A 15993-nucleotide genomic window follows, 5' to 3' on the forward strand; every position below is an offset into this window, starting at 1 on the left:
TAGAATTGCTGATATCAGGATTTTATTTTCTGTGACAGAAGACATATTTCATATATGTGCGAATATAATACAAAGATCACAAATACAATTTTGTTTGGATTTTTTATTGCCGATCTAAGAAGAAATGCAAGCAAATATCCAAAATTTCAATGCTGATGAGTCTTCCTCATTCTCAGTAGCAGTAACTATAGGACATATTTTTACACTAAGGGCCCACATCCCTGGATAATGCTGACATGAGTAAAGCTTATAGACTGAAGTAATCTGCAGAAACACTGTTGACATGTGGGTGGAGTGGTTTCCCAGGAAAGTTGCTACCTGGCATAAATTAGTTTCTAGAATCCTAGATGCAAAATGTGGGTAGTTAACTCAAATGGAGTTGGACAACCTAGAAGGCTTCCTTGACTCACTCCATACTTTTCCTTATGCTCATTCCTCTCCAACCACACTAGTCTCCCTCCTCTTCCTCAGACACACCAGATTTGCTCCAACCTTCCTGCTATATGCTGAATGTTCTTCCCCCAAATCCACCTGGCTACCTCCTTTCACTTCCAGTCTTGCTCAGATGTCTCTCCTCCTTGAGTTCTTCCCTGGTTGCACTATTAAATAGTCACTTGCCCAGATTCCACCCCCTGCTTTTTACCCTACTTAGCACTTACCACCCCTTAACTTATATCATCCTGTGCTGTTTATTGCTCCTCATAGTAGAATGTGAGTATCACAATAATAGAGATCTTGTCTGTTTTGTTCACTGAAGTACCCTATCTTAGAGTAGTGGCTGGTGTATAGCAGGCACTCCATAAATCCTTGTTGAATGAATAGTTCACTCAGAGACCAGATTCTTTAATAGATTTCTTTCCCTTTTCACTTTTTAAGCCTGCTCTGGTATTAAGATCAGCTGGGAGTTTTTGCAAGCCTAACTGAGAAGTTGAACTCTCCCAACCTTTTGGTTGGGTTTGCTCACTGAAGGGTCCTGTCTCTGGAATTCATTTCTCTGGGCAGGTTGCCAGAATCTGAATTTATTGTCTTTGGTATATGATGCAAGATTTAGGGTTTTTGTTTTTCTTTTTTGGAGGGGCGTGTTTCAATTTTGGCTAACTTTATTGTTTTGTCTGGGGTTTTATTCTTGTGTGAGTTTTGTTTGTCTGGGTTGATCAAGCAATTTAGCAACTATTCTTCACAGAGCTATGGAATACGAGAAATTAGAGCTGGAAAAGACCTCATGGTTGATCCAGTCCATCCCCCTTGCCATTGAAGTCTTGCTCTCCATAATACAATGTCCATGGCTTTGTTCAATGAGGTTTTAAATGTCCTCAGAGATTCCTTTAGGCGCCCACTCAACTAACTTAATACTCTCAGCAACTAACACAAATTCCCAGTGTACCTCTAAACTCTCCCTTTTATATTTTCATTTGATTTCTATTTGTAGTCCAAGGTAGCAAGCCTTTTCTCCTATGGGATTTTACATCTTTCAAGAAGTGTGGACTGATATTTCTTCTCTTAACAGTTCTTTAGCCAAACTATACATGTGTTCCTACCTTTCTTTATTCTCTTCAATTTTGGTTTTGCTTAGTGAATTCTTTCAAACCCCTCACCTTGATTTTTAGTATTGTGTAGTTTCACTAGTAATCCATTGAATGGCTGTAAGACAATGCTTTTCCTTCTGAAATCTTAAGACAAAGCACTGCCATCTACTATATGAAATTGCAAATATATCACATTTGCTGCCATAATCAAGCTAGGCTGTTTTTATTTTATTCATTAGAATATTAAACAAGTTCTGTACAATGCTCTTCTTACCTTGACTTTAAAATTTTGATAGTAATTGTGTAATACCAGACATCTCACTTAAGCCCTTGGTACTTTTGTTTTTATATCTGCAAAAGGAGAAAATATCGGCTTCAGCCTCCTTTGCTATAATCTTATGAAAATAAAGATGTTATTTTAGGACTAGAAAGAGATCTTTCAGAGATAAAAAAAACTTTCACTTCCTAGCTTTCAGACAGAATCACATAGGATAAATTATTTTCAATAACATGAAGTTGAAATGGCACTTTTTTTTTCTGATTTATAATAACTTATGCTGAATCAGTACAACTCAAACTAACTGTACTAAATTTTAAAAATTCCCAAATGCCATGGGCTGATTTTTGTAAGATATAAAATCACAGGATTGGATGAAATGGCAATGTCAAAGTGCTTTAAGAGTCACTGTTTGTATTTATCTTTTCCCAGATAGGCACTGATCCATGGATCCTATTTTGAGTAGCCCTAACGACTATTTTCCTCACTTTCAGATTCAGATACTTTATATATATTTCTCTTCTGAAGATTAACATAATACTTGCTTTTACTTTTCAGCTTGCTTTCTGCTTCACTTGAAAATCAACTTTTAAAAAACAGAAGAGTCAATCAATTAATCATTTTCCCAAAACATTTGGTTACATGTTTCCCACTTATTTATCTTCCCTTTTTTAAAAGTGTAATAATCTCTCATTTATTTCATAAAATCAAATCTGAATGAAAAATACTTTTATGAAAGAAAAAAAACAAACAGTTTATTGGAGTTTATACCAAGTCAGTACCTTACAGGATAGTCTCTTGGTCACACAATGCCAGCAGCTTGACTTCTCAAACTGTTTCTAGTCTCTAGCAATCCTGACCAAGTCTAGGGCAACACTGTGAACAGCAGAAATCCACCAATCCAAGAAGGTAAAAAACACTCGCTTATTCCACCCTGCCTGGCACTCTGCCATCAACCTGCACTTTTTGGATTTAAGACACAGATTATATGTCAGCAATAACTGGAGTAGCTATTACATAAGCTGGTTATGGGATGCCATGTGCTTTCAACCGGCATCTTTTATAGTTTGGGCATTACAAAAATTTAGTTTTAGCACTCTTTTCTGAAATAAGCTTCTCTTATTTTTAGTGGGTTTTAATTACTTTGAGAGGGATTAAATAAAAATATACTGAAATATCATTTCTCCAGGGAATCAAAAAAATAAAGTTTATGGGAAAACATGAAATGTGAGGAAATATTAAATATAGTAAACTGCACAAATGTAATACCTAAGTTACACCTTGGGCTTTTTATGATTTAAAAATCTATTCCAAGAAAAAGAAAAAAATGAAACTTGAAGACTTATGAGCTTGTTTCAAAAAATACTAAAAATAAGTTCCAGCTGGTGTGAGAACACGGTAAAGGTATAACATTGTACCAGGGTAAATAATAGCACAGGATGGGTGAGGCATTGGCAGGGGGAAACTTTAAATGCAGAACATTTTATACTGCTTTTTAAAGGGATTTTTACAAAAGTAAGAAAACATATATACACCCATCAATAGCAGAGAAAATGTATTGAAACAATATATCAGATGATGTTTTCTTTACACAATTTTCCAAGAGCAAGCACATAGCTAGTGTGGATTAATCACTAATGAATTAACAGATTATTAGCTCCTAAAGCTAGTTATTTTATTTTCTAATGTTTCAATGTGCCAGATGTTTCATAAAAATAGTTTTTACTATTTAAAATGATTTATGAAGCTAGAATGCCCAACTTTTATTTCTGTGTTAAAATTTAAGAGTTAAAAACGTTAACAAACAGAATTTGCAGTTCAGTTAGCAGTCACTGAATGTAAAAAGAGTTCTTAAAATGCTCCTCTTCAAAGCCATTCTTGTTCCCATAGAAACCAATGTGAGATCCTGGAAAACAAGGTAAGTTCTAAAATAATCACCATTATAAATACCCATTATATAAATGTAAATACAGGCAATTGAAATGATTTAGATGATTTTGAAATTGCATATCATTTCCCAAACCATAATGATTCCTTCAGAGTGGTTCTTGTCTGTCATATAAATACAGCATTTACAAAATTTTTAAAATTCTTATGATTTACTTGTGAGACCATAATCGCCTTTTCAAACAAGTCTTGGGCATGCAAATATCGATTTTTGAACATGTATTTTGGTGCAAGATGGGTATTTTGGCTGAGCTTTTCCTTTGTGGTAGATTAAGTACTTATTATTACTAGTCTTTGGATTTTATATAACCATTTCTTTATTCATTATTAATTGTTCTACAATGAGATTTAGATATTTTAGAGTTATTTTACAACTATAATTTTTCACATTTTTATTTATGCAAGCATTTGTCATATTAAAAGAACCAAGAAATCTCCTTTTATTGGGATTGTAATTCTTTCCAAAGTCCAGAACCAATCATTGGATATAGAGTACTGATAATGTTAATGAACATGGTAGTGTGCGTTGTTCACAGATATACATGCCTCTAAGAGATAAGCCTCCTAAAGTTTAAGAAGCAAGGGCATTTCAGAGGTCAAATTCCAATAGCAGGAAGGAAGCATTTTAATTTTGCCTAATTGATGGAGTTCTGGACTCGCCATCTCAAAACATGCTACTTTGGCATAGTGTTATTTTGAGGTGAAAGCACTTGAAAAACAACAGATACAAGAGAGGCTTTCTCTGAACTTCCCATTTCTGCCTAAAGACTGAGCCTTCAAAAGGAATTCAATGGTCTTAAATCCCCTTCCTGGGATTGGCTCCTCCCACTGGGAGGGGTCTAGAAGTCAACTCCACACCCAGACAAACTTTGTCAAAACTTATCCTATCTTATCTTCCACCTATTCTTCTAACAGCCCATTCATCTTTCCTAAAATAATTTACTCTCTCCTAAATTGCCTATGCCCTCCTTCCTCTGTTAAGGATGGCATATAAGCTCTCAAATCTCACCACTTTTTTTGGCATTTACTTTTTTCCTGTGATGACCTGGTGGGCATAATATTAGAAATTAATAAATTCATTTCCCTTTTCCTGTTAATCTGCCTGTTGTCAATTTATTTTATAGACCCAGTTATTGAACCAAGGAGAACAAAGGGAAAGTCTTTTCTACCCTACACTGTTAAGGGAGTTACAAGTTATAGACTAGTCATACAGTATTGTTAATTTGATCTATGTTCAGAAAATCAGGTATTTTGTTTTCCATTTCATCTAGTTTTGCTTCTTAAAATGTAATGTAGATCAGCAATATGAAAGCTTATTAAAAATGTAGAATTTCAGGCCCTAGGTAGATTAGCTGATTCAGAAGCTGCATTTTAACAAGATCACCAGGGTTGAATGCATATTAAAGTTTAGAAACAAAGCCAGTCTCAACTATTTGCTCCAAGCAAATTATAGTTTTATTCCAGGTAGACTGATGGAAGCTAAAAAACACACTAGGATGTAAACTCTAAGAGGGGATGGACTGTGTTTGCAAGTGGCATCTGCACATCATGTGGTTTAGAGCAAAATCCTTTAACAATGTTAAATAATTTTGAGAAAAGAAAAAGAAAAATATCCCTTTATTTCAAGAATGACATATTTTCAAGTTTTATGTCTTTAGAAGAAAATGTTTATATTTCATTTTGTTTTTATCCCCACAAGGCAAACATACATCATACCCCAAAATCAACTTAATAAGGAAGATTTAAATGTAACACCTGAAGTTGCAAAACTCCTAGAAGAAAACAGGCAAGAGCTTCATGACATTGGTCTAGGCAGTAATTTCTTGCATATGACACCAAACGCACAACCCATAAAAGCAAAAATAGACAAGTGGGACTATATCAAACTAAAAAATGCTGCACAGCAAAAAAAATTAATCCACAGAGTGAAAAGACAACTTACAGAATGGGAGAAAATATGTGCAAATTATATGTAACTAATAAGGAGTTAATCTCCAAAATATACATGGAACTTCTACAATTCAATAGTAAAAAACCAAATAACCCAACTAAAACATGGGCAAAGGGGTAGGAGTGCCTGGGTGGCTCAGGCAGTTAAGCCTCTGACTCTTGATTTTGGCTCAGGTCATGATCTGAGGGTCTTGAAACTGAGCCCCCCATAATGGGGGCTTTACACTAGGTGTGGATCTTGCTTAAGATTCTCTCCTCCGTCCCTCCCCCAAACTCATGAGTGTACACACTCTCTTTCAAAAAGGGCAAAGGACTTCAATAGATACTTCTCCAAATAAAACATACCAATGACCAGTAGGTATGTGAAAAAATACTCAACATTATGAATCATCAAGGAAATGCAAATAAAAACCACAATGAGATATCACCACCTCATATCTACCTGTCAGGAGGCCTATAATAGTAGGAATAATAATAATATTAATAAAAAGGTAACAATACATGTATTGACAAGGATGTGCAGAAACTATAACCCTTAAATACTGTTTTGGGGAATGTAAAATGGTGTACCTACTATAGAAAATAGTATATAGATTTCTCCAAAAATTACAAATAGAACTACTAAATGATCTAGAATTTCCCCTTCTGGGAATTTATTCAAAAGAACTAAAATTAGGATCTCAAAAAAATATCTGCACTCCCATGTTTATTGCAGCATTGTTCACAACAGCCAAGATACAAAAATAACCTAAATTTCCATTGAGTGATAAAAGGATGGAATATTACTCAGCCTTAAAAAAAAGGGAAACTCTGCCATATTCAACAACATGGATGAACCTGGAGGACATTATGATAAATAAGATAAGCCAGTCACAGAAGAACAAATATTGCATGATTCCACTTATATGACATCTGTCATACTCAAATTCATAAAACCAGAAAATAAAATGGTGATTGCCAGGGGCTGGGAGAAGAGGGAAATGGAAAATTGCTGTTCGATGGGTATAGAGTTTCAGTTATACAAAATGGGTAAGTTTTAGAGATCTGCAGTACAGCATCATGCCTTTAGTTAACAATATAATGCATTAAAAAATGTAAGAGGGTAGGTATATTAAGCGCTCTTACCACATACATTTTAAAAAAATAGATCACAGCAGGATTTAGAGCTAGCTGCAGGTGTTCAGAGTCTGATCTCACAGACTTTTCTTAAAGACCTTCAAGATCTTTTTTAGGGGAGAAAGAATAAATTTTAAAGGCCCAGAAATAATGAAAATTTGAACATGGACTATGTATTTATATGAAATAGAAGATGTTCTATAAAAGATATCCCAAAGTTGACTTTCTAAATCTCATCCATTCTATATTTCCCCTGCTCTATTTCCATTGCTGCAAATTGCATATGGTTTAGTTTTCCTCACCCTTTTAAATTTCCATTTTCTCCTAACAGAGTTACACCTACATTTATCACAATATATGTGAAATTTTGATGATGATGTTGGTAACTGCCTAAATGTTGTGTCCTGGTAGGGAGGGGAGGGTCCTGAAGGTGTGCTTACAGATTTAATTTCATCTAGCACCAGTCGTTTGGAGACTCAGAGAGAAGCTCCAGTAAATGGTTGTGTTCTGGAGGTTAGAAAGATATGGCACAGCAAACATTCAGTACTTCTTTTTATTTTTAAAGATTTTTTTCATTTATTCATTTGAGACAGAGAGACAGAGCATGAGCAGGAGGAGAGGCAGAGGGAGAGGGAGAAGCAAACTCCCTGCTGAGCCAGGAGCCTGGGGTGGGGCTTGATCCTAGGATGGGGAGATCGCAACCTGAGCTGAAGGCAGATGCTTAACTATCTGAGCCACCCAGGCGTCCCTCGCCCCCCGCCATTGAGTACTTCTTGACGACAAATATGGATGCTGTTGGAATTAATTATTTTTTCTAACCTCAAGGAGTTCTATGAATTGCTAGAGTATGAATCAACATTATCATTCTCTTTCTACTTCAAACTATTTATTGCCTATTCACCATATGCCAGGCATCCTTCTGAGTGTTTTATATGAAATAGTTCATTTAATTCATTTAATCCTTCCAACAGCTTTGTGGAGAAGGTAACTGATTACTCCTACTTCAGAGATGAGTAAACTGAGGCCCAAGAGGGAAAGTAATTTTCTAGGGCCCCTCAGCTGGTAAGTAGCAGAGCCTGAGTCAAGTAGAGTGACTGTGGAGCCAAAGCTTTTTACACACCCTGAAAGGACATCCTAGAGACTTGATGTGTGGACCTGTCTTCTCAGTTCTTCATGGCTGGCTAATTAGCTGTACCTTCCTGAGGTTAAAATGAGTGACTTTGAAATCAGTCCTTCCTCCAGATATCAGCCATTTAGCAGTCCCTTACCATTTCCTCCCGGATAGAGACAGATACAGAAAGGTCAATCTTGTAGAATCCATTCTGCCTACTTATTGAATGGTCACTCTACAGCAAACTTAAGGATTCAGGTATTTGTGTCATAACTAAAACTATATAGATCCCAAGTGGGATATAGAGGAAAAAAAAGATTTGCTAGAGACAAACTGAATCATCAACTATAAAATCTGCTGCTAGCTTGACATCTTGTGAAGTTAAACATAATCAACCAATTGCAGATATGATATGTAAGTAAAGGCATAGTTTTGATTTCAATGCTTCTCTCTAAGTATTATAAGGGCCATATCATTATTTTTTAAAGTTTTTATCTAATTGAGGTTCCCAAATTCTGGTCCAAATGTGTGCTATATTTACTTGCTCTATTCTCTTTACACACATACACTGTGTTCATTTCTCAGATAATTTCCTTTTAAAATAGAAATTCAAATGTATTACTTTGTACCAATGTGATTTATCTGATTACATGTCTCTGAGTGGAATCTGAACTCCTGGAAGAGAAGGACTTTGTGTATACATGCTTGATCTCCAATACAGTGCCTCATGGGTGGTATGAACAGATACTGTAACTAATGTTATTGAATGAAGGAATAGGATTTGAATAGATAAACATGTATCAAAATTTATAACGCCCAATTATATATTACATAATATCCATCTATAATATTACATACACGTGCGACAGTTTTGTAAGTTCACCTCCACATTAAAAATGATATTTAATAATATCTGAAAAATTCAAAATGATATATTTGAACACCATTACATGTGAAGTACATCGGGTTTTACAAAGTGTGACTTTATAATAACCTGTAAACTCGTTATTACACACACAGAAACACACTGTTTAACAGGGTATTCACCACAGCGTAATTACAAGCTGCAGGAACAACGAATAATGGTTAAAGTTTGGAGATTCACCTCAGGTAAACAAACCTGCATTTGGATTGTCTAGCACTACTTGACTGATTTTGGCTATTTCTTTGTGAACCTGAATTTTCTGTGATGTGGAGATATTTAATATCATGCTTACGGAATTGGTTTAAAGATGGGACTAATAAATAAAAATCTTTAAAAAAAATCTGGCTTGCTGCCTATGATAAATAAATAAGTAAATAAATAAATAAAGTCTTTAAAAATCTGGCTTGCTATTGTTTATGTTGCTAAAATTTTTGAAATTTTTATTTTAATTGTGGTAGTATAGAGATTTGATGTTCTAAAATTTACACAATACTCACAAGATTGTTTATTTACAAATACTCATATTTGTTGTAGAGATATAATTCAGCAAGCAGCTTGAAGTAAGAAGAAAAATTGCATTTCCCAGAGACAGTAACTGTTAATACATTAGAATACGTCTTGAATATTTTAAATATCTAGCTATCTTCCTTTCCATGTCTACAAATATGCATATCAAATATTATGTGTATATTTTTTTAAATGTGAGCATATAATAAATGATAAGAATACACAAATTATTTAAAAAATCTGGCTTGCTGCCTATGATAAATAAATAAATAAATAAATAAATAAATAAATAAATAAATAAATAAATAAATAAAAAAAAAATATCTTTAAAGATGGGACTACTCTATATTAAAAGGCCCTTCAGGAATTTTAGCAGGCATTTTATCCCTCAGATTTAAACTAAGTAAAGGTGTTCCATTTTCCTACACTCTAAGAGTTTTTTCCAATAAGGGAAAACCTACCCGGATGCCAAATTTGCCAACTCATTGAGTCCAGGTAAAAGAATAAAGGCACAAAACGCTTCACCTCTAACCTCTGATGGATTGCTACACCCGCAGGAAGCGCCGGGCGGACCTCCAGCATCCCAGCATTCCCCGCGCTGCTCCCGTTGCTCTCCTACCGCGTCTCTATGGTAAGTGCCGGCCTCGGAGGCAGCCGGGGCGCTGGTGGCTCAGGCGAGGAGAAGTCAAGAGTTCCAACTTTCCTCTCGGCCTGACAGGCTTTTGGCGCGGAGCGTCGCCATGTCAGAGAAGAAGCAGCCGGTAGATCTGGGTCTCCTGGAGGAAGACGACGAGTTCGAGGAGTTCCCTGCCGAAGGTAACCTCTGGGGCCTGTGGGGCCTGTGGGCCGCGCGGACGGTGACTCAGGCCTCCGGGGTGGAGTCGGCGCCGGCGGGAAGCCTGGACCCCTGCGGCCGGTCCTCGAGGCTCCACAGGCGCGACCCTCCTTGCGACAGGCCTGGGGCTCGGCGTGCCCGGGGCGCCTCCTCAGTGCGGCCGAGCGCCTCCCGCTTCCTCATTGGGAGGAGCCACGGCGTCCTGGGCCTCTGGCCCCGCGTCCAGCGCGCCGGGCCCTTTCACTCTCCCGCTGGGTTACCCGCCGCCTCGTTCTTGCCTCTATAAATCCCCCCACCCCTTTTTTTTTTCGTTGTTTTCTTGTAGTGGGCCAGCCTTCCTCTGCCCCTAAGCCATCTAGAACTGAATTGCTGTTTCTGGTTAGGCCAGAGTTGCTCACTTTGAGGACTTTACAAATGAAGCCTGTTAGGCAGAATGGGAGGCTCGGTGTTGGTGGTTAATAAATAACACGTTATTACCTTATCCTTGTTTTTCATTTTTGACCGCTTCAAACTAACAAAGTTAAGTATTTGTGAGACGCTAAAACGTCTCTACATTTTTATTAGTTTCATAGTTACCAAGAGGAGCTTCGTTTTCTCATTGTAACTGATGGCAAATAAGTAGCATTTATTGGGCGATTACTTGTCTAAGTACTTTGCTTGTATTAATTCATTTTCCAGTTCTAGCAAATAGGTACTGGTATTACCATTTTTCAGATAAAGACATCGACGTATCGACGTTTGGAACTATTAAGAAACTTGTCCAGTGGCACATAGCTGGCCAGCCATGATGGATACCTTTTTTTTTTTTTTTTTTTTTTAGAAATAATGTACTGCCTCTGTTTATTTCTTAGATCGTTGTTGCCAGGTAGGTTTCCAGAATTATTTGCTTTATTGGGTAATTGTAATGTGTAGGATAAATATTTGTCTTGTAAGAAGAGGCTACTATGGGGTAGGCTTTCTGAAGGTGGTAGGAAGAGAATTGTGGTTAATGGTGTACAAATCTGTTGTTGAGCAATTACTGCTTCACTAACATTGTCATAAGTTGTACCCCCTGGTGATCCTGTTGTGCATAAAAACCACATAGCTTGAGCATCTGTTCTTTTTACTTATGGTGTGTACTCTGTTATTTTGCTTAGTGACAGAAGACATTAGTGTGCATAGGACACAGACTCATAAGCTAACCCAGAGGACATTTCAGTGGGTTTAATCTGTCCACACGTGTTTTCTCCCTCTCTCTTTTTAAAATATTTTATTTGTTTTATTTGAGAGAGAAAATTTGCTGGCGGCAGTGAGCAGGAAAAGAAGGCCCCCGGCTGAACAGGGAGCCCGGCGGGGGCTGGATCCCAGGACCCTGAAGTCATGACCTGAGCTGAAGGCAGATGCTTAACTGAGCCACCCAGGCGCCCCCAGACATGTTCTTTACCTCACTGTTAAATTGGTTCATAATCTAACATTGAACTGTATAGTAGAGAACTGGTTTATTGAGGGTAGGATCAACTTTTTACTCAAACTTCATATTTCAAATAGCTTTATCACATACAAAGTACAATGTTAAGCACTTTATTTACATCATATAGGCTAACTGTCACCACAGCCATCAGGAAACCGATGCTTAGATTTAAAAAGCTTGCTATTAAGTAGTGAAGCCAGGATCTGAAAGGTCTCTGTGACTCCCCAATATAAACTCTAGTTGTAACCTTTAGCAAAGTGCCTGGCACATACGTAGTAGCTGGTTAATAAATGCTTGATGAACGAATGAACCTGTATTTAAAGTAAGTAGTTGAGAACTGACTGTTTAGAAAGCTCTAGAAATAATTGTGTACCTAATGATACACATGATTTTTCTCAGCAACTTCCATTTCATCAGTTTTTGCAGAATATGTAGTTCTTACTCTAAGCTTATGTTGTGAGCAGCAGTCTGTTCAGAGTCTTGTTATATAGTAAAAAATCTCATTAAATAGGAAAAGCAGAGGATTTTTCTAGAGGGGAGGAGAAGAGGGAGAGAAAATCTTAAGTAGGCTCCATGCTCAGCAACCCTAAGATCATGACCTGAGCCAAAATCAAGAGTTGGTGGATTAACCAACTGAGCCACCCAGGTGCCCTGAGAATTTTTTTTTCTTTTTTGAAGACAAAACCCTCTTACAGCAGAACCAATTTATTAGAATTAGTAATTCACCACTTGTTGGTAACTCACCACTAAAGAATATTTGTTGTCTTCAGGTTTGAATGTGTAGAATCTAATTCATTTAGGAATTTTTCCATTTAGAATGAAAAATAACATTAAAATGCCATTGTTTGGTTCAGGTTTCTGTGTTTCTTCTGTGGTTTATAACTTAGGCAGGTTTTCGTTTTGTGTTAATTTGAATTGAGATTTTGCGGGGCACAAAATTAGCCCAATAGGTGAAACCAATCAGTATTTACTAATAAAAACTGCTCTTATAAAAAACAAAACTAAAAGAAAAAAACCTGGAAAAATATCACCAAGGAATTACTGAATTATTCTCTCTTGAAACTATACATTTCTTCCTTTGGGTAGTCATAGTTTAGTCTCACTGATGCTCAGTGTGATCCGTGGACCAGCAGTTTTGGCATTAGCTGGCAGCTTATTAGAAATGCAGTGTCTCAACCTAGACCTTCTGAATTAGTTTGGACTTTACCAAGATTCTTAAAAGATTTGTATGCACATTAAAGTTGGAGAATAACTAAATGGCCTATTTTGAATTTTTTAGTATGTGGGTTTTCAGTTCAATGATTATGCCCTGAATTACTTTCCTAATTCTCTGCCTTCTTAGGAAATTCTCTTTCTTGTGATTGTCCTTACAGTAAATGTGCCAATGACAAACTCACTAACAGATACAACTTAAAATGACCTCTAATCATCTTTTCTATCTATAGGAGGTCTGATTTTCAGTGGCCTTGTTGCCTCTCTGCTCCAGAAAGTGGATGATACCCATTGTCTAAGGGTAGCTTGCCGTTACAAGAGACTGCTACATGAAAGCCATTCCTGAAGTTCTGTATCCCTGGTTTGACTAACGGATTGTCCATCTTTTTTGGGAGTGTTGTTGCTACATCTCATTCCAGATAAGAACTTGTTTGCAAGGATGTCATCCAGTCATTTTAAGGAGGGGGAATTTCTGTATGAAAATGTGCTTTCCTGGAGCTTCTTTGTTTCTTCTTCTTCTTTTTTTTTTTTTTTTTTAAAGATTTTATTTATTTATTCATGATAGAGAGAGCGAGCGCGAGAGGCAGAGACACAGGCAGAGGGAGAAGCAGGCTCTATGCCAGGAGCCCGATGTGAGACTCAGTCCCGGGACTCCAGGATCACACCCTGGACCAAAGGCAGGCGCCAAACCACTGAGCCACCCAGGGATCCCCTTCTTTGTTTCTTCTGAATAGTTACTCAGTGTGACCTATAACGGTGGTGGTGGGGGTGATTCTCTGAATGTCTAAAGGAACAAATGCTTCTTTAAAAAAAACAAACTTGTCATTATTTAGTCTGTGGATCTGTGTTACATTGGTAGTTCCTCACAGTTACTCTAACTGATAGATGTATAATCTGGTCATTAAGAACTGTTTAAAAATCATATTTAGGATCTTTGTGAAATGCATTCTGCAGCTTTTTTGAGTATTTAAACTGAGAATAGGCTTTATGAGGAGGACATTCAACATACTGGATATGATTGATTATAATTGTGGAGGCTTTGATATGGTTAGACCTGGAAAGCAACTTAAAATCTGAAGGTAAAACTTGTCAAGCTCACACAGCTAGGTTGGTAATAGAGCAGGGTCTAAAACTGAAATACTTTATAATTTATTTGGAACGTCAAACAATTTTTCATATCAGATATTGAAAGGATATTTAAAATATTTTCATTACTCACCTTCCTTTGACAATTAGAAGTGGGTGAGAGTAAAAATGGGAAGAACAAGTGGGCTTTTAGGTTCTTTAATTCTTTCTGTGCCAGAATTGAGATGGGTTTTTTTGTTTGTTTGTTCGTTTTTTGCTTTTTGCTTTTGTTTTTTTGGTAGGGAAAAAAGTCTTTAGAGTATTTAAAAGGAAATTGAATTTGCCTTTAGAAGTAATGGTATTTATAAGAAATTTCTGTTATACTAAGTATTCTATAATTTTTCTATGATCAGTGAAGCTACTTTATTATCTGATAAAAGGCAGTGTACTACCTATGTACCTCCCCACCCTCCTTGAGAAATTGCTGCAGAAGAGACTGTTATTGATGGAAATCTGTCTGTTGAGACAGACAACAAACAAACTGCTGGTCCCCTCTGGAATAACTGAGGTACTCTCACCTAACAAAGTAGGACAATTTATAATGGTTCTTATCCAGGGAGGTATTTTTGAATGTCATATTCACCTCACAGGTGCAAATGTGAAATGATGACCAACATTAAGGGGTAAAAGCCAAGGATTTTAAATGCTTGTTATGCATAGACCTGTACTGCACAAGAAGAATCATTCTGTGAAAAATGCCACAGAGAAATATTTACAATGATTGGATACCAACTGGACTAAACCATCAATAGGATTTCTTAGAATCTTTTTTTTAGAATCTTAAATATAAAGGTAGATATAACTGAAACTGACTGTGTCAATAATGTACTAGTCAGTTAACCAGTGCCCACAAGGGCTCTGCTATTTTCAATTATTAAATGTAATATAGTAGACATGTAAATAACACTATCACATTTAAATTAGTTACATTCGTAACAAGAAATGAAGAAGTTGTATTACTAAAAATAAAGATAAATATGATGAATGACAGAGTGCTTGTTGAGTGTCCATTCATGGTAATTCTATGCAAGAAGAAAGTTCTTGAACCCTGGGATGGAAAAAGCACAGAATCTAAGATCAGACCTATGTTTACAATTCATCTTTCATCAACTTGTAGCTTTTCAATTCATGTTAGTTACTTAATTTCTTTAAAATACTTTTATTGTATTATATATACGATAATTATACAAGTAACTGCTTGTAGTAAAAATTTAAACCTATAAAAGCACATAAAGTAAAAAGGAAAAGCACTGTTTCTCCCTGCCTTTCCCTCAAAACATTTGTCATACTCCAGGGGTCGCCACTGTTAATTGGTTATTTTGGTATCCTTCCAAAATTTATGTATATATTGTGTGTTTATATATATTTTTAAAATACAGAGGACCATATTATAGTATTTTTCATTCTAGAGCAGTTCTCAGTTTGTCTTTGACTTTCATAATTTTGACACTCTTGAAGTTTACAGGCCAGTTACTTTGCAGATTATTCCTCAACTTGGATTTGTCCTGTTTTCACATGATTAGATTTAGGTTTTACACCTTGGCAAGAGTATCATAGTTGTGATTCTGTGTTCTCATTGCATCCTGTCAGGTGGAACGTGATTCACATTTGTTCCATTACAATGATGTTCACTTTGATCACTTTATTAAGGTAGTGTCTGTGAGACTTTTCCAACATCAGATTACTCATTTTCCCTTTTTAATTAATAGGCATTTTGTGAAACTATGGAAATAACAATATTCCATTCGTTGTCAAACTTTCAGTTTATTCATTTGGCCCATATAGACTCATGGATTCTCGTTTAATGGGTTATAATATGTTGATATTACTCATTTTGATCCTCTAATTGTCCTATATTTGAACATGGGGAGCCCCCTTATACTGTCTTCTGTGACCTTTTGACACACCGTCGTCATTCTTTGTGCATTTCCAAGCATTCTGACACAAAAAGATATTATAAGTTGATCTTGGTCTTTCCCTTCTCTCTCTAATTCTGGAATCAGCTATTTCTC

General features: G+C 36.4%; 2 long non-coding RNA genes across 2 annotated transcripts in view; one reads left to right on the forward strand and one right to left on the reverse strand.

Annotated features, from left to right (window-relative positions):
• LOC140609010 (uncharacterized) lies at window positions 1–10608 on the reverse strand. The gene is made up of 2 exons (XR_012011018.1): window positions 9821–10608; window positions 1–3709 (listed from the first exon to the last, which is right to left on the reverse strand). It is a non-coding gene; the product is annotated as an uncharacterized lncRNA (long non-coding RNA).
• Window positions 9950–15993, forward strand: part of LOC140609009 (uncharacterized) — a 23135-nt gene continuing 17091 nt past the window's right edge. The window contains exon 1 of the long non-coding RNA XR_012011017.1: window positions 9950–10175. This is a non-coding gene — a long non-coding RNA (uncharacterized lncRNA). The remainder of the gene's footprint in view (window positions 10176–15993) is intronic.

This window comes from Canis lupus, chromosome 18, assembly GCF_048164855.1.
Source record: "Canis lupus baileyi chromosome 18, mCanLup2.hap1, whole genome shotgun sequence".
NCBI classification, from domain to species: Eukaryota; Metazoa; Chordata; class Mammalia; order Carnivora; family Canidae; genus Canis; species Canis lupus.